Source organism: Miscanthus floridulus, chromosome 19 (assembly GCF_019320115.1).
Source record: "Miscanthus floridulus cultivar M001 chromosome 19, ASM1932011v1, whole genome shotgun sequence".
Classification (NCBI taxonomy): domain Eukaryota; kingdom Viridiplantae; phylum Streptophyta; class Magnoliopsida; order Poales; family Poaceae; genus Miscanthus; species Miscanthus floridulus.
This window is the reverse complement of record NC_089598.1, coordinates 23,019,023-23,026,802: the sequence shown is the minus strand read 5'-3', so window position 1 is coordinate 23,026,802 and position 7,780 is coordinate 23,019,023.

Below are 7,780 nucleotides of genomic sequence, written 5' to 3'. Positions count from 1 at the left end.
ACTACTTTAACCCAGGAGCTACAAGGATTAAAGTACTCAAATGAGAGTCGCAAACCTGAAGAACAATATGAACAAGATGCTTACTTGAATTAGAAGTCGATTACTAGAGAAATCTCAGAAGCAAGCTTAAGAAGAACTTGATTCTGCCAGGTACAAGCCATAAAGAGAGCACCGACAGGCCAAGACTCCTCCAAAGTATTCCCTCTCACTCTATCTCACTATCTCTAATACAAGACTAGATCCTATTGAGGACTAATCTTCTCTTGATTGCTAGCCATGATCCTGGTGGACATATGAATTAGGGTTTCTGGCTTCTCAGCTCTCAGGATCAAATAAGGTATCTTCCCCAGAGGGTGGGGGTGTAGGTAGGTATATATAGCCTGGAGCATCAATCCTAAGCCCTTGGATTAAACCGACTTGAATAAACGGTGGAGATGCAATCCTTAAGTCGGTGGAGAACCGACATAACAACGGGAGGCTGACTGTAACACCTCGGGTGTTTAAATATTAAAATCTGACATGTCATCATATGCATTGCAAAGCATTTGGCATTTGGTGAAAACTTTGATATGCATTTACTAAAACAAGTTTACATTTGTGTAATGGGTGTTGAATTGTATTGTTTGACTCAAGTTCAAAGTTTGTTTGGGTTTTGAATTTTTCGAGAAAACCCCGCATTTCAGTATTTAAACCCTACCCTGAAAATCCATTTCAAAATCTAAGCATATTTTGGGGTTGGGCCCAAAAGCAAAAGTGTAGATCTTGGCAAGTTAAGCAAAGTTTATTTTTTGAGTTTTTCAAGTTGTTTAGAAAAAATTTGAGTAATTCAAAAAGGCGTAATTCGTTAAATATCCCCTATTTGAATTTAAAAGATCATTTCAAAATCTAGACCGAATTAGAAGATGGTTATAAAAGCAAAGTTGTAGAACTTTTGATTTTGAACAACTTTTGTTTTTGGAGATTTTTGAGTTGTTATGAAAATTTGAGAGTAATTTGTGAATTTTGGCGAATGGCAAACTTGTAATTTCGATGAACAGTGTTCACCGCTTGCGCTACACCGCCGGCGAGCTTCGTCTTGCTTCCAGTCGCGTGCGTGGCCGTCTGGGCGTCGCGCTGGTGAGGGAAAAGGTTTCGTTGTGGCTTCCTTGAGCTTCCTGGCCATCCTTTATAACCAGAGCCGTCGCCGTTTGCCCCCGCTCCTTTCCTCTGTTTTCCAGTCACGGCCGCCGCAGCTCCGTCGAGCTTTTGCCGTCGAACCAGCGCCCACGCCATCGCAGCAAAGCGTGTCCCAGCTCCGCTAGTTCCTTGCGCATCCAGCAAACCCGTCCTTGTGGCTTGTCTTCACCGGAAACTCGCGGTGCGCGCTCTTCTTCCTCGCGGCCAGCAGCGTCCCCGTTGTGAGCGCTTCGCCGTGGCCAGAGCTCCACGGTATGCCTCTGCCCCTGCTGAGTCTTGCTTCATCTTCGCCGCGATGCTGTGGTACTCCATGACCCATTGGTTTCTCGTTTTGACCACCACAGCTCCCGGAACATCGTCACCGACGACGATCAGCTCCGCCGTGCTTGCTCGGAACGTCGACCCACCTCTCCGTTGCTCCTCCAGCCTTGTGCTCTACTCAGTCACGTTTGGGGTGAGCTGCTGATGCTTCCTGAGCCATCCGTTTTAGCTTCATAGGTCTCACACCGCCAGCGTAGCGCTGCCATGCCACCGCGTCCGCCATGGTCGGCGTAGTGCTCGGTTCGGTCCGTAATTGGTTGCGTTAGTGCCATAGATCGATGCGCTGTGACGTAGTGATCATGTTAGTACCCTTGCTGTCACTGGTGATCTCACCGTCGGTGAGAAATCGCTGGTCAGAGCCGTCGCTGCCATGGTCAACGTCGGAGGTTAGGGATGACAGGTGGGGTCGGGTTGTCAGTGACTCAGCGTTCAAATGGATTTTTCTATTTTCAGATTTGAATGAATAGTGTCTGTTTTTGTTATTTTTGTGTAGATTTATTTAGAGCTCCAAAAATTATGAAAATTTTTGTGTGACTTCTCTGTGATGTAAAGTATTTAAGAAAAATATGAAATAATGTTTTTCAGTACTTTTTGAATGTGATAAAAATTGCTCAATTTATTAATAAATGGATTTCCATGATTTTTCTAGGCTTACTTACTTGTCCAAAAATTATGAAATTTGTTTTGCCACTTAGTTATCATGTAATGAACATTTACTAAAATTTTGAGCTCAATTAGAATAAGTTGATTTATTTCATAATTTTGAATTAAATAATTAATTCATAAAAGCAAATAGTAACCTTTAGTGATTTAGGTTTTGTTTGTAATTTTGGATTGAGTGATGACCTTGGGTCATTTGTTGATAATGATCCTTGGCAGTTGATGTATGTGTTACGAAAAAGATTTAGTTTGTTTGACTTGCAACTGTACTGCGAAGGAAAGTTGTATTCAAATTGTTAATTTTTGTATCCATCATCGAGCATCATATTTCGTATTCCACATCATGTTAAACATGGCATTGTTATTACGTGTAGTGAACGAAGGTGAACACGTGGTAGTTAATCAAGTTGTTGAGGAGGTTAATCCGTCTGTTGAGGTCGGACCGAATACTTGTGTAACGTCGCAGGAATTGGACTTTTCCGTCAACGAAGGCAAGCCCCGGATGCATACAACCCTACCTTGTGTTTTATAAATTGATTTCGCTTTTGCTTTCCGTTACTGCATTAAGTGATTAGGAGTTAAGTAAAAGCCTAATTGGTGCATTACCACCCTTGTTATTCCATATTTACCATATTACCAGTTTTAAATTCGTATATGCCTAGTTTTGCTTAGCTATGCATAGAACGATGAAAGTTGGGTGACTACCTGCCACCTGCAAGTTTTAAATGGGACATTGGTTAAATATGTTAGCATGTGATATGGGAATGTGGAGTAATAAATCTAGACCGGGCGGACTCGGTGAGTGTGAGCCACCAGACATGGAGGTCTTGTGAGCGGGTTCTTTCCGCCTGTGTCGATTAAGGCACTGTCCGTTGTTGAATTGCATGAGGTGAGAATTTGTAAGTACTAACCACATACTCTGGTAAGCCTGAACTTGGCAATTCCATTACGAGAATGGCTACTCGCGCACTGGGAGTGGAGAGATGGCGGGAATAGCGTGTACCCATGTGGCCATGGGCTGGAATGGTGGAGTACTGTATTCTCGGGTGGCGCGGACCCGTTCTTGTTTTAGAGGATCCGAGGGTAGGTTGGTATATGTAGGTCGGGGACCTACATATGTCGTGTGGTCTGGAATCCCCAGCTGGGTTTTAATCGGTTCGAATCGTCGTTGCTCCTCGGTTATGGAGACTCAACTCACTGTTCATCATCGTAGTATTAATAACTAGAACTTGAATAAGTCTTGTGAAGGTGTTGGATATGAAGTTTCATGATCTCAGTGCGGATCGTGTCAGCTTTGTATATAATTCTTAAGAAGTTTTCTTTATAAAGAATGTTGTTAAAAGAGCTTTTATGCAAAAGAACTTTGATCATTGTTAAAGCTATACCTTGAATCCCTGAGCCTGCATTCCTAAGTTCTATCAGTTTTATTTCGGTTAAGTCTTGTTGAGTACTTTTGTACTCAGGGTTCGTTGACCCTTGTTGCAGGTGAGCCTCAATGAGCAGATCTATTTTGGATCGTGCTGCATGGACTATCGTTCGTTATGACGATGAGAAGTAAATGTGTGATCCTTGGGCAGGATGTTTATTTTGTGTGTTATGTATATGTTAATTATGCCACTCCACTACTACTATGGTTTGTAATAATTATCGAACTTAGTTTGTAAGGTTTGAAACAACTGGTTTGTAAACTATATTATCGTAAGGCTTCCGCTGTTTTTACTCTGGTGTCGATAATTGAATAAATGTTGTAATACTGCAATGACTCTGTAACGTGATCCTACTCGGAAATCGTGGATGATTCGGGGTTCCCCGAGGACACCCGATAGACTTCTTAAGTTACCAGGAACATATGCATTGTTGTCAAAGGTCGTTGGACAGTAACAAGTGCATGTGGGTCCTATAATTTAGAGGTTCTACCACAGAATGGTATCAGAGCATCGTTACAAGGTTTTTGTTGTATTGTTTTACAAAAACTTCAAAATGATTTGGAATGACTAAATTTAATTTGCTAATTTAGTCCAAATTGCTTCTGACTTATCTTATTTCTTTCTCACCATTCCTTATTTGATTAAAAAGGTTTTGTGTGGTGGAGTAGTAATATTATTATGCCCTATATAAAAATAAATGTTATTTATGTGCAGTATTAACGTTGATGTTTTTGTTCGTAAGAACGATTCATGCATCATGAATAATTCACTCCTCACTTCCTTCACCTCTTAGTCTGGAGTTGAGTAGTGAGTCTGGTTTGAGGAATGTAATCCATTTTAGCTACTTTTTGGATTTTGGTCAAATGGTCTCACTTGGATTAAATTGGTTTCCTACAGTATGGCTCGTGCCAAGATGACGCCCCGTAAGTCCACCGGACCCAGAGGAGTTCCTCATCACCAACTTGCCCCTAGAAATGATGGTGCTAGCAGTAGCAGTACTAGGCCTGATCCCCAGGCAGAGATACTAAGGGTTTCTATAGAGTTAGCACAATCTACTAGAGATAGGGCTTTGGATGTTATACAAATAGGAGAATTATAGGGTCAATTGAGGCATCTCACCACCGCGCATAGGAACTGCGAACGTATGTTGGTTCGTACGGTGGAGGGAAGAAATGAAGCTTGGCAGAGGGAAAATGTAGCTAGAGCTAGAACTCATGAGCTAGAATTTTATGTAGAAGATTTAGAAGAACATAATACTTATCTACATGAGGAAGTTCATAGGCTTAGCAATCTACTAAATCCGAATCATGAGCCTCAAGCTGATGCCATGGACCCCGGTGTCATCCTTGCCAATGATGATGAATCGGGAGAGGAAGAGGAAGAAGATCCTGAAGAATTAGTAATGATCGATGAAAGTGATGATGAAGGCGGATAATAATTCCGGAATGGATACCGAGCCAGAAGTTTGAAGAAATTGAGGAAAAGAGTAGAGTTGTATAATAGTAGCTCTAGTTAAGTACGTAGTTTTGTTGTCATACTCGTGGATTTGTTTGTACAATAGTATACTCCATGTAATGTGTCTAGAGTAAGCTTTGGTACAATTCAATAAAGACGTGTGAATAAAGTTTGGTTTGTTATGAGCAGATGCGTCGTACGCGGGGTTCGTATATTCCTAGAACTTCGCAAGATGAGGATGGTATTCCAGATCCGCCACCAGTTCCGACAAATTTAGCTGATGCTATAACCGCACTTGTCAATGTGACGGCCGAAAATTCTCGTTTGCTTCATGAGATGGCTTAGAGTAATCAGAATCAGATGCACGGAAACCATGGACGCCACCATAATAGATAGGAGGCCACATATGTTGATTTCACAGACACAAGACCCCCGGTGTTCACCAAGGCAGATGAACCATTGGAGGCTGATGACTGGCTTCGAACCATGGAGCAGAAATTTGACCTTATTCCATGCACGGAGTATCAGAAACCTGCGTTTGCCGCCCAGCAACTTAGAGGAGCAGCAAGTGCTTGGTGGGCAAACTTAGTGGCTATGCAACCAGCTGGCATTCCAATAACTTGGGCTGAGTTCCGTACTGCCTTCAGAGCCCATTATATCCCTGAAGGAGTGATGGCAATGAAGTTAGATGAATTCCTTGCTTTGAAGCAAGGAGATCAAACCGTAATGCAGTATGTGGGAAGATTTAATCATCCTGTCACAATATGCATCAGAACATGTCAATACTGATGTAAAGAAGAAGAGGTGGTTTATGAGAGGCCTAAATACCAAGTTGCAGACTATGATGACAACTTGCACCAATGTCACTTATCATGAGGCAGTAAATATTGCAATTGCTTCAGAGTCAAAGTATCGGCAGCATAAGGAGCTCAAAAAGAAAAAGAGTGTGCCGTCTGGATCCTTTGGGGGAAATTAGAAGAGGCAGAGGGTGATTTATCATCTAGTACATCATAATCGTCCTCCTTATCGACTGCCGCAGTTCCAAGCTGGGCAACAGTCAAATGTCCGTCCTGCTATCACCTATCCGAATTCACAGTCAACCAATGCTCCTGGTGGCAATGCTCCAACATCCTAGGGTCACAACTACCCATGCTACAATTGTGGAAGGACTGGTCATTTTCTCCAGGGAATGTCCATATCCTAGGCAGGCTAATCAAAATTATCAGAAGACCCCTGCCAATCAACAACAGAGTCAGGCACCAAACAAGAACCCCAATCAAAATGCTCAGAAGGGCAAAGATGAGAGGAAGATAGGACGGGTGTTCTATATTCAAGCTGGAGAAATTCCGGAAGGGGAGCTAGTGATGATGGGTATGTTTCCTGTTGCCAATCACCCTGCAAGTTATACTTTTTGATTCTGGCGCATCGCATTCATTCATCAATAGAACATTTGTCGTGAAGCATGAAATTTCAATTGGGGCAACAAAGGAAAGTTTCTTTATACAGTCGCCCGAGGGACGTCTGTGTACTAAGGAAATGGTATACCAGGTACCCGTAAACCTGGGTGGGCATATTTTTCCCACTACCATGATTATCCTTAAGGATCAGGATATAGATGTAATCTTGGGAATGAATTGGATGTATCAGCATAAGGCTGTTATAGATGCTTTGAATAGGACCTTAAGAGTAAGTTTGCCTGATAGTAATTCTCAACTTCTCATCCAACTTCCAACCCTAAGAAGATCAGTGGGCAAGATTTGTGCAACTGTTGTCAAAGAGATTAGAGATATTCCGGTAGTGTGTGAATTTCCGGATGTGTTTCCTAAGATTTACCCGGTCTACCACCTGATAGGGATGTACAGTTTAATATAGAGTTACAACCTGGAACAGCTCCGATTTCTCGGAGAGCTTATAGGATGCCACCTAAGGAATTGGCTGAGTTGAAGACTCAGTTACAAGAATTGATTGAGAAAGGGTTTATCCAACCTAGTTCCTCACCTTGGGGATGTCCGGCAATTTTTGTGAAAAAGAAAGATGAGACCCTGAGGTTATGTGTTGACTATCGTCCATTGAATGAAGTGACCATCAAGAATAAGTATCCATTACCTCGGATAGATCTGCTTTTTGATCAATTGGCCGGAGCCAAAGTTTTCTCCAAGATAGATTTGAGATCAGGATATCACCAAATCAAGATAAAGCCTGAAGATATTCCCAAAACGGCATTTACCACAAGATATGGATTATATGAATACCTGGTAATGTCTTTTGGTTTGACAAATGCTCCAGCTCATTTCATGTATCTAATGAACTCAGTATTCATGCCTGAGCTAGACAAGTTTGTAGTGGTGTTTATTGATGACATTTTAGTATATTCCAAGAATAAGAAAGAACATGCGGAACATCTCAGAATTATTCTGACCCGTTTGAGAGAACATCAACTATATGCCAAGTTCAGCAAGTGTGATTTTTGGCTTAAGGAAGTGCAATTTCTTGGACATGTCTTGTCAGCCGAAGGAGTTGCAGTTGATCCTAGCAAAGTGAAGGATGTGCTTGATTGGAAACCGCCAGCCACAGTTCATCAAGTTTCGGAGTTTTCTAGGATTGGCAGGGTATTACCGTCGGTTTATTCCAGATTTCTCAAAAATATCAAAGTCCATAACTGAAGTTGTTGAAGAACCAAGTTAAGTTTGTCTGGTCATCAGATTGTGAGGAGGCTTTCCAGACTTTGAAGAGACTGTTAA